The 11,809-nt window shown below is 43.3% G+C and overlaps 2 long non-coding RNA genes across 3 annotated transcripts; both read left to right on the top strand.

Moving 5' to 3' along the window:
- The first annotated feature begins 4,916 nt into the window (after window positions 1-4,916).
- On the top strand, window positions 4,917-7,658 carry LOC127323338 (uncharacterized). Of its 2 annotated transcripts, none has more exons than XR_011750981.1 (6): window positions 4,917-5,034; window positions 5,399-5,495; window positions 6,771-6,985; window positions 7,082-7,172; window positions 7,280-7,443; window positions 7,521-7,658. It is a non-coding gene; the product is annotated as an uncharacterized lncRNA (long non-coding RNA). The 2 variants fall into 2 exon arrangements; XR_007865563.2 differs by having other exon boundaries at window positions 6,771-6,968; window positions 7,521-7,654.
- A 145-nt stretch (window positions 7,659-7,803) lies between these two features.
- LOC127323334 (uncharacterized) lies at window positions 7,804-8,176 on the top strand. Its single transcript, XR_007865556.2, has 3 exons — window positions 7,804-7,854; window positions 7,969-8,043; window positions 8,135-8,176. It is a non-coding gene; the product is annotated as an uncharacterized lncRNA (long non-coding RNA).
- The last annotated feature ends 3,633 nt before the right edge of the window (window positions 8,177-11,809 follow it).

Genomic DNA, 11,809 nt, shown 5'->3' with positions numbered 1-11,809 from the left:
GTCAAAATTCAAGTTAATTAATTTAATTATCAGTGCTAATTATATAATTAATGAATCCCAGCAATGTCTATATATATGATCGATATAGGCCATATATATTAATTGGGGTTAATCTAGGGTTTACTAGCTATATATAGAGTAGGTTTTATTAGATCGGGTTATTAGCTTGGGGTTATGTGTTTTAACGAGGGTTTGATTAGCTATGAGGAAAGATTGTGAAGGGAAATTCCCTATATTGCCATCCACTACAAGAAGAGGTACGACTCTGAAGACCTTTGTTGCTCTTGATTCGCCATATGTGGCGAGTAAGCTTTTTATTCCACCACATGCACATGCTACACATACTGCTACTTCTGCTGAATCTGAAAATGCTTCTGATAATTTTGATGATGCTTCTACTGTGCTTGATAAGAGTGGTTCATTAGGTCCTTTCCTAGACACTACAATTGCTGGAGCTAAACAAATTGAAAACACCGAAATTCCTAATGAAAATATTGTTACACCCGTTAGTTCACCTGAGTCTAGAGGGTGTTCTGGTGATGACATTGATGAATCTTATATTGAACTTGATGATGACTTCATTGAAGAATGTCATCCTACTAGAGATGCAAGTGCTATTAAAAGTCTTTTGCAAGACGAGCTGTTAGATATAAACTGTCTCCTGACGGTAAGTTTGCCACATCTCCCATAAACATTAGAGATGAGGATTATGATTTCTCTCTGGATTTATCTTATATATCTATTGTTGAGAAGGAACCTTTTTGTGGTACTGAAAATGAAATTGCTATGAAACATATGAATGAACTCTCTGCTTTTAGAAATTTATTCTCTGCTGATATTAAGAAACGCACCTACTTTGTCGCTAAAATTTTCCCTTTCTCTTTGAAAGGTGTAGCTAAAATTTGGTATGATAATCTGTCTCCTGGATCTATTGATAGTCATATTGGTTTGGTGAATGCTTTCTTTCAGAAATATTTCCTTGCTAGTGCTCAACACGCTGCATTGCATAAAATATTTGACTTTGTGCAGGTAGAAGAAGAGAAATTTTCTGAATCTTGGGCAAGGTTTTGTTCTTTAATTAGAGCACTACCTAGACATCCATTAGCTAAAATTGAACTCCTTGATATATTCTATAATGGACTAACGGTTGAATCTAGGACATACCTGGATAGTTGTGCTGGTTCTGTTTTCAGGAAAAGAACTCCTGCTGAAGCTGATGAATTATTGGCCAAAATAAGCCAAAATTATGATGATTGGACTATACATGAGCCAATACCAACACCGAAGAAAAGGGGAATGATTGAATTAAATGATGAAGTGATGAGGGAAGCCAAAAAAATCTCTTAAGGAGAAGGGTATTTCTCCTATAAATGTTCAAAGACTACCCTCTCAAAAAGGGGGTCTGAGAGGGGCAAATGAATCTGGTCCGTTCGTTTCACCTAGCACAGTAACTTCCTAATCCCACTTTTCACCTCAACCGTCGGATGTGGTAATCTTTGTTCCACCGGCCGCTGCTTGTTCTGGGTGCATGACGGCTGGGCCCATACCTGCGTGGGGCCGTTTGTTTGAGACGGTGAGTGTCCGTGCTCGCGTCGATCAGAAAATTAAAACGGTGAAAACCCTAGCGTCACCGAGAGCTACCTCTCCCCAATCCCGTGCCTCCCTCTCCTCCTCCAATCCAATCCTCCCCTCCCCCAAACCCGATCTGCCGCCTCCTCCACACGAGGGCCCCGGGCATGCGCAGCGACGGGCGCGTGGAGGTACTTGTGGCGGCCGGACCAGGAGCTGGAGGCATGCAGGCGGGAAGAGGCGGCGTCACCGTTCCGCTGTCCCGGCGTGGGGCAAGATCGAGGCCTCCGACGAAACCCTAGCCGCCGAGCAAAGGGGCGACTCCGCCGCCATGGAGGCCCCGGAGGAGGTAGTGGACGCGGGAGGAGGCGAGGAGGAGCGGGTGGCCGGGGCGGAGCAGGTGCGGCCGGCCCGCAGGAGGGAGGCGATGGAGGGTGACCGCCGGCGACGACGGCGGCCTCCTCGCTGCTCGTGTTTCATCTACTCGTCCGAGGGACTTCTCCCTGCCCTTCCCCGCGCCATCCCACTCTCCTCCATCTCGGCCGGCCGGACCGCATCGTCGGCGGCAGCGACCAGCGCAGCCCCCGTGGAGCGTCCAGGAGGGCGAGGAGGTGAGCACCAGCGCAGATTCGTCGGTAAGTCCCCACTCTTGCTCAGGCGCTATGTCTCTCTCCTCTTTTCCTTGCCCTTCCATGGGGATCTTGTTCGTGGTGTTCAATTTTTAGCTAATCACAGGAAGGGAGATGAAGGGGGGTGAAGAGATGTGAGGGAGGAGATCTGTGGTGCTGCTGTGCATCTGTGAGAACCATATCCGCAAGCTCCTCCTAGGTTGCAGCTACTACCACTCCAAGAACTCCAACCTAGACGGAGGAGGGTAGTAATTCGGGTTTGCTTATTCTTTATCTTTCAGCTTTTAGAGAAAATTTACCATTACTATCTTAAATCTTTGTGGGTTAGAGTTTCTGATGATCCAACATCCCATGATTATGCTATTAGTCAAATACTGAAATTTTTGCTGGTTTCCCAATATAAATTTTGCTTAGGAAGGAACATCATGGAGGCCGCTTGCCGCATAAGAGGCTGGAGCGGCAAGTTTGGTGTGGCTGCTCCTCCATGCAAAGGTCTTCAGTTCATAAATTATTGCTCCTTACTTTTGTCCCTTAAGGAGCAGCCACATGCTTTGTTTTGTTTGTCCTATAATGTGTATTTAGGCTTTCGCCACATCACTGATTCTTCATTTTTCTGTCTTCCACCTTTTAGCAAAAGAAAGTAGAGAATAAATCAATGAATGTTTTCTTTTAAAAATGATTATACCATTTCATAGGATGTAATAACTTAAAATAGTTATTTGTGGCTTTAGTTTGCTGCTAGGTTTAGGTTCAGATTTAGGAGGAGGTGGCCGGCCGTTCGGAATATTGTGCGAGCCAGCAGCGGTGACACGGTCCTTCTCCTCCCTCCTTACTTGTGGTGGGCTAGGGCCGGAGCTTGATGGTTGTCGGAGCCGCTCGTCCACCCTGTACCTGATTTGCTTTGAGCAGAGAAAAGTAGAGAGGGGTGGTGGATTCGCATGCTCGACAGCCCGCCAGGTGACTAGCTGGATGGAGGACGGCACCGATAATGTTTATTGGTTTCTTTTGCTTGCTAAGTTATTTTTTTGTTTTTTGCAGCTAGGATTTGATGGCGGAGAGATGCGAAGTCTAGCTTGATTGTTGGCTTCTTTATTATATGGACGTGATGCAAGGTGTGTCATGCCTTCCTAGCCCTCTTTCCCCTATCTCAGCACCTATATTTCGTCTTGATTTTTGATTGTATCTGCACCAATTCTTTCTCTTCTCCATTAATCCGAAGCTTTCCGTCAAGGGAATTTTTTTAATTCATTTAGATGCAAAAATTAGAGTGAGAAAATGGTTGGAATATGGATTTTACTGATTCATATTTGGGTAAGCTCAGTACTTCAAGAAGCATGACACGAATATATTTCAGAGCGTAACTCAGCTTATGCGATTACATCAACTGTAAATCTATTAAAGTTCAGTCATGCAACCAATTTGTTGTGTAAGATAAGATGGTTTTCCTCTTTTTTGGTTTTATTTTTGCCATTCATGTCCCTCTTTGCCTATATTTTTTCAGGTTGCTATAACAGAAAGACCAGGTTCACCTATTTTCCTGCTACAAAGATCACCATCATATAGGTTACCTCATTTGGCCTTTATTTATGTGAATCTCTTTATAGTTATTTGATTTGGTTACATGCTAATTAGGCAAACCATGATACCGAAACATACCAGATGTAAATCGTGTAGCCACCAACTGATGCTTTTGAGGTTTAACTTTTGCTTCTGTGTTGAGTAGGTTGGTCTAAAGGTGAAGAGCTTCAGGGGCTTGTCGCTTGTTTTTGAGGCGAGCTTATTTGGAGCTTCCAGTTTGTCCTGGGCATCATCAAAAGGATGCCTGCAATGGCGTAAGTTCCACTAGACAATGATTACCAACGCTGCCGTAATAATATTGCTGTAAATATTATTCAATTCATTAAAATTGTTGACGTTTAAGATGATTTTCTTTGATTTTGCAGCTACGTCATCGATTTGAGAAAAAAGAAGAGTCTCATTAAGGTGATTTGGAGGAAGGAGCCAACCAGTACCCCGCAAAACTTTTGTGCTGAAGGAGGGCGGATTTTCCATCTATAATTTTGTGTTTAGTTCAGTTCGGCACTGAAAAATGGTACACTAATTGTTGGTTCTTCACAATTTTTGTTAGAACTATATAGAAGTCTTTATAATTATCTCATTTTTAGGACTGTATTTTTTTGTTTAGTAAACAAAGTATTATATGTTGCCTTATTGCTCCCTCTCTTATTTTGTAGGTTTGGTCCTTTCTTTCGTTAAAATGGTGAGAGATACCTGCAAAATGTTCCTCTACTGAAGCCTGTGATCAATATAGAGGAATTTGAGTCTTCTATTTTGCAGCTAGGGTTTCAGTTTATAGAAGATTCTTGCTGATGACGATCACAGGGAGCATCATGGTGAGGTGAGAAAGCTCTGTTCCTTCTTTTTGTTCTATCCTTCTTCCTGTCTTGATTGTTTCTATCCTGTTTGTGACAATCCATGTATCTTCTTTTCCCTACATTGTATTTTTTTGGTTAAACTACTCTGTACAATAACATACTGATTGTCTGTGGGAAAGGCCGATGTTGTATTCCCCGAATTATCTCCAATGGCAAATACATTGTTACATCTTTCAAAATCATGAAATCTAAGCGGAAAACATTGGACAACAAATGGGTGGCTTCATATTTTTGAAAGCTGGATGCACATCTAATTTATTGATGTACATTAGACTGTATTTAAGAATTTGATTACCCATTCATGCATTAATATTTTGAAAAGTGTGTCAATGTGGCTTTCTAATTCGTATATGATGCATGAACATGGCAGTTCGCATTGGCGTGACGGTGCTGCACCCGTTGTGAGCTTTCTCTCTCTCCCCCCTTCGATTTCTTTTATACTATACGCGGTATTTACTTGCCGCTGATTAGAATTTTGTCATGTATATATGACTTTGTCAATCTCTTTAGGTATAAGAATCATCCATTTGCCTCACATAATTTTATTTTGGGAAAACAGATCACTGGATATTTGGATAGTTTGCTCGTCTTGACATATAGAGTATTTTACTTTATTTGATGTAGATTCCAACTAAATCCATATTACTAGAGATGACCTTCTACATGCATTTATGAAGTGGATATGAAGCTTTTAATATGTTTTTTATTTTATTTTTCCCCTTCTTAAATTTCAGTCATAATATTTGTTGCCCGTTTTATGTCTAGGAGTAATGCATCGGTATAGGCTTGGGATTGCAGCGGTTGTACCTACAGAAGTGGCAGAAAGCAAAGCTAAAATTATGTTGAAGCTTCTTTCATCAAGGTTTTTAATTAACCTCTATTTCTATTCGTAGAGTTACCAGGCTTTTATCATTTTGTTACACAGTGCAAGCTTTCTGTTGGATGATGGCAGATAGTTACTTCAAGTGACCTGCCCCCTTTCTTTTGCAGACAAACAATAAAGTGGCAAAGAATAATTTGGTTTTAGTTTCTGTTGAATGATGGTTTTATGATGTATCAAACATTGATGGAGTCATCTGTTGGAGAAATGCCATATGGTATTGTTTATTTTTTCATTAGCTGTCATATTGTCTCCCAACAACCCTGCACTACATTATAATTCTCAAGACAACTAGGAAGAAATGCGATACATTTATTTTCTTATTTTCTTATTATCTCTGTAATTCACTACCCGTGACAGCATTAATAAATACTCAATGTAGTATATTCAGTTGGACAAATTATTACTTAGGTTGAAGTGAAATTGCATTTTATGATGTGAATATCATAACGTTGTTTTTTTAAGTGCAAAGTTTACATTTATGTGCGAATGGTAATAACCCAACAAGGAGCTTATCTATTACACTAATCTTAGTTGAGCTATTATCATGTTGAGCAGGCCCTGTTTACTATCTGCCATTTAGGTTTTCTTATTTACTTTTTCTTCCATAGATCCAAATCTTTCTTGATGTGATCTGTTCAACTTGCGCAAATTCTATTGATTTTTTTTATTGGGCTTGGGATGGTTGTTCGCCCCTGCTGCGTGGTAGGTAAAGTATTTTCTTATTTACTATAAGTGGCTGCTAAATAAGAGGAATGCATCCAGTAGTGTAGAAATTTCAGAGATGCTCTTGAGCATGCAAGTGCTTTGGAGAAATACATTAGCTTAGAGGAGTGTGAGCCCCCCCAGTGGCAGCCGAACATAGGATTGTTTATTTCCAAATTTGTAGTTTTTTTTGAAATGTTTGTGATTTTTATTTTTATCACCCCGACAGCGCCGCCGCCGGCTGGACATCCATGGCACACAATCCTTCGCCCTCCTACCTCGACATGGGCTAAGTTGTCCTTGACGGTGACCTTGACATTTCGAACCCATCTACAGGTATACCAGATCCCTCTTGTCTCCTCTTTGGTTTTGTGTGCACTCACAGATTTGGCTATACCTGGTTGGTCTGTCAATGTGTTTTGATGTTACACTTCAGATCCTTGTTTGGTGCCTGATGCAAATACTAAATGAGAAGTGCAGTTTTGGGGATTAGCCAGTTTTGGATATAGTTGTTATCTTACTAATAAAAAATACTCTACATGATTGTTACAGGTTAATTATGAGGACTTGGTGCTCCATTATCTCCTCATTTCACTTATGTGGGTGGCGAGGAGATCAGCGAGATGTCTCGCACCACCGGTGCATGATGACAAGATGGTGGGGCCTTTTGGCGTTCTTGCAATCCGGTTTCCTCGGCCAGAGTTAGGCGACCTTGCCAGCAACACCTCGTCATCTCGAACTTGTCACTAGGTATACCATCTCCCTAGGTTAGTTCGGCGACAAATGGAATTCGTGATATATGCTTAGGTTATGTTGTTTTTTCAATGTTTATTGTTCATATTGTTTCTTGGTGGTCGGCGCAGATGCAAAAGGAGAGGTGCAGATTCAGGATCAGTGGTGCATTGCTTACTAAAAAGAAGAGCTTTGAACAATTACTTTTGAACAAAAGGACAGGTGAAAATTCAGGATGGATGATGCCTTTTCTTACTAAAAAGAAGAGCTTATGTTCTCTGCCAGTAATTCGAAAGCTTGACCTTGCTATTGTTTCTTTTGTGATGCAGATGGATTATCTCGATCATTGCCCAACATTGGACAATAATAATATTGCCCCTTCATACAGTGGAGCTGGAGTGCTTAAAGGATTTTTATTGAAAAATAATCCTCTTGATCTCTCTTCTATCTCCATAGCTCATATGTTGATGCTCCTCCCTTCCTCATGTGTGAGGTGAGTACTAATTTCACATTTTTTTACCAGAACAGGATTAGTTTGATTTCTGAGTGTTAATATTCTTGTTTATTCAGTCTAACACCGGGGAAGTTTCATATTTGTTCATAACAACTTGACTGTCAACTAAAGAATTGGATATGAGGTGGGATTCTGATACAGTTTGCCTTTTAGGTTGAGCTTTGGTGTGCAACTTGGGCTAATATTTGTTCTTCCGTTTGCAGTTATTACCAATAATGATTGCATCTTCTGTGAGAATGATCTGGTTACTGACAAGAATGCGGAGCTCATCGGGATGCAAGATGCCGAGGTGGCCGGCATCCAACACCGTGGGCTGTTGGTGCTCCACCCAGCGCCGCACTTCTTGCTTGCATGCATGCCACCGGTCAGTTGTAAGATGCCAACGCCCAGGTAGGTATATGCTTCTAAATTCTATTTTTTCGTTGAGAATTGGGATGCATTGGTAATTTAGAAGCGCCCATTAACCCACTCGAATTCTTAATTTATGATTTTTTTTTTATTTAGGTACTGTAGGTACCAATGGGGAAACAACAGAAGAACGATGAGGGCATTGTCTCTAGGTTCATTCTTATTTTGAAGGTACATAGAATTAATCAGAACTACTGACATTATCTGAACTGGCGGCAAATGCCGAGTGCCATAACGACACTAATCATCTTTATTCTTGTAGAATAAGTAGTCAAATCAAGGATTGATCGGCGAGTGATCAAGCGGAGCGATCTCGGGTTGTACGTGTTTGCGTTGAATCTGTTGAGTGGCGATCCCTTCATGAATTAAAAATTGTTGCCATACTTTGACACCTGCCAGTTTACTGGTTGCTATAAATTGTGAAGGAATCAAGTTGTGGGCAAATATTGAAAGGTAATGAACGATCCAATACTTGCCTTGTTAGTCCTTTCTTGGTTCTTATGCATTTTATATTATTATTTTGGTCCCATCTTGTTGCGTTGATTGGTCTATATGGCCTGTAATAATTCAGTTGGCATGGACATGGGGATCTTGAGCCTACTTTCACTCCCACAAATGGTTGCTTTGGATATTAAGATGCCACCTTTATTTCGTCACCCATGCATTGTTTTGCATTCAGAATTACCTGCTAGATAATATTACCATGCCTATTATTAATGTGTCATAAAGACAAGCACTTCATGACATAGGCATCCCAAATGGGCCTGCCGAAGATGGTACCCGGGGTTTACTGGAAGCCCAATACCCGAAGAATAAGAAGATTCGGGAGCCCAAGATTTACTAAGGAAAGATAGAGTTGTAATAGGAAGTGTTGTTTGTAATCTGGCGGGATGAGTTAGAAACCGTCCCGGACCCTGTAAACTTGTATAGCACGAATCCCTCGGCTTCACCTCATATATAAGGGGGAGTCGAGGGACAAAGGATCAATCGAATCATTGTCTGCAAACCCTAGTTTTCATAATCGTCGAGTACTTTTCGGCTGAAACCTTCGAGATCTACTTGCCCTCTACTTCTAACTAAACCCTAGCCTACAATCCATAGGCATTGACAAGTTAATCCCTTGTCAATTGGCGCCGTCTGTGGGAATTAGAGGCGTAAGGAGCTGATCTCGATGGCACGCTCAAGATCTTCGACATCGTCAACCGCAAGCAACACAATGGATCGAGGTAAACAGATCGCTACTGGTCTTGTCGATTTTGTTCCTCACCCACCCTCCCGTTTGGATGCATATGCGTATCTGGCGGAGCCCATGGAGATGACGTTCGGAAGGTTCCACTTTCGCGTCGAGAAGGAAGGATCGTATCGTGTCGAGATTCCGATTTCGTCGGAATCATCAGTGGCCGATTCCGATTTTTCAAGCTATACATCGTCAAACGAGTCAGGAGAAGAAGAAACCTCGGCGACACGCTACGTCAGCATCAGAGCAAGAGAGAAACTCGCCAAGATCTTCAACGACATGTCGTTTGAGTCATCTGCGGATTCATATATAAGCGATGGTTCAAGCAATGTCGACAGTTACGACTTCATCGACAAATCTTTGACAGTGGGCAAGGTCTTCATCAATCTCAACGACGATGTCACCAAACCCAACATAGATCTGAGTACAAAGTATCATCAGATTTACGCCATTGAAGATCAAGAAGAGACATCTGAGGCTTTCGACAGTTTGGGAAATCCATACGTCGATCCCTCCAATCTGCGACAAGGCTTGGGCAACAAATACGTCGGGCCAGAGCCGCGAGATAGAGTTCAACTTTCACAAGCAGCGTGGGACAGAGCTGCGAGAGCTATGAACGGCACAGAACCAATGGCTACCACAGCCACACCAGAAGAATTGCAAGCATATCAATATAGGCTCGCACGAGCTGCCAGGGAATTGGAAAAACAGACGGTGAGTTGAACAGAGAAAGGAGGCAGCACGCATCCAGCAGGAGAAGGGCAGATCTAAGTCGACAATCTAGAACTACGGGTGATAGCCATCGGGAGGCGCGGAACAGAGCAAGGTCAAGACTGCAACACATACCCGAAGCGGAAAGAGAACACTTGGTTCAAAACCTCGACATGTCCTTTATGTCGATAGATACAAGAGGAAACATCATCCCCAAGACACCAGAGGCTGGGTATATGGCGACACATGCTTTTATCCTTGCATCTAAACCACCTCCGGGTGACCCAAGGGAAACAACTTGTACAATATGGCGGTAGCAGGAGTTGGAGCTATGGGGACAGCGTTTTTCTCATCGCCTCCCGAGGGAGTGGCAAGGCAAAATAGTCCGCGACCCGCAAAGAAGAATAGCGGCAGACACGAAGGGCCAAGTGGAGCAAGAGACACGGCAGCACAAGCAAGAGTCGACGAGAGCGCGGCAAAGCGAAGGGATCATCGGCAATCCCCGAACTTAACGACGAAGATATGTGCGGCTTACCATGCTTCACGAGAAGAGTCCGAAAAACGCGAGTCCCCTCAGGATTCAAGTTACCCGATAATTTCAAGAAATTCGACGGCCTTCAAGATCCAGAGGATTGGCTAGTCGACTATCTGGAGACGGTGAAGGCGACGGGAGGAACTAGGGCAACAGCCATGCAAAGCATCCAGGTGCACACGAGTGGTGCCGCACGATCATGGATAAAGAAACTCGCTCCAGGATCCATCGACAGCTGGGAAAGTTTCGAGGACGTGTTCGTCAAGAACTTCAGATCCACGTGCAAAAAACCCGCGTCGTTAGAGGAGTTGAGAGCGTGTCGACAAAAGCCAGATGAGCCAATGAGAAAGTACATCCAGAGGTGGAATATCATCAAAAACGCGGCAGAAAACATATCTGACGAGAGAGCAATAGATGCGTTTGTCGCAGGAGTCAGGCGTGGAGACTTTGTCGAGGATTTGGGAAGGACCAATCCAAAGACAGTATCCGCGTTAATGGAGATAGCAAATAAATGGGCAGATGGAGAAGACGCTGTCCACAACAAACGACACAGGTCGCCAGAGGAGGACCGTGGTCGAAACTATCAACCGAGGCGAAGATTTCCTCGGACGTACCAGAACTACGACGCTCCAGGACAAATTTCGGCAGGTTTTCGGACAAATACAGGAGGCAGTAGAGATGATTACCAGAGAAGCAGTGAACAGCGAGGTGATAACAGGGATGATTTACGCAACAGGCAAAATAGTGGGCCGAGGTTTCCAAGACCTTTCGTGTCCCCCGAGGAAATGCTGAACGGACCGTGCCAGATGCACTTCTTCCTCGACAAAGAACGGGAAAAGACGGTCGGGGCACTGCAGAAAGGCTGTCGAAATTTTCAGCAATGTTCAGATACGCAGAAAATGCTCACGCTCGAGCAGCACAGAGAAACCCTCGGGAGCCTAGGAGCGAGGTTCATCTACCGCCACCTCCCGCGATTACAGAGGACAATCGACACCAGCTAAGAATAGCGGCAGCACCTGCACCACCACCCTATGTTGATCCTAACTCCAACGGAGCAGTGTTGATGATTCAGAAGGGAAGGCCGTCCAATAGAGCTCAAAAAGTAATCTCACGACAGGTGTTTATGGCAGAGAAAATGCCTCCACCAACAGTTGAGTACCTTAATTGGTCAGGACAAGATATCGGCTTCACAATAGCAGATCATCCGCGACAAGTTCCTCGACCAGGGCGATCGGCACTTATGCGGCGGTTATCGCAGGATTTGATGTCTCTCGAGTGTTCATAGACGGCGGCAGCAGCTTGAACCTCATGTATGCAGATACATTGAGGAAGATGAACATATCCTTAGCAAACTTGAAACCAACAGACACAAGGTTCCACGGCATCACACCAGAGAAACCAAGTTATCCATTGGGAAAAATCAATCTCGATGTTCAATTTGGGACCCGAGAAAATTA

Source organism: Lolium perenne, chromosome 2 (assembly GCF_019359855.2).
Source record: "Lolium perenne isolate Kyuss_39 chromosome 2, Kyuss_2.0, whole genome shotgun sequence".
In the NCBI taxonomy this organism is placed as follows: Eukaryota; Viridiplantae; Streptophyta; class Magnoliopsida; order Poales; family Poaceae; genus Lolium; species Lolium perenne.
The sequence above is the reverse complement of the archived record's forward strand: the minus strand, read 5'-3'. Positions and strand labels throughout refer to the sequence as shown.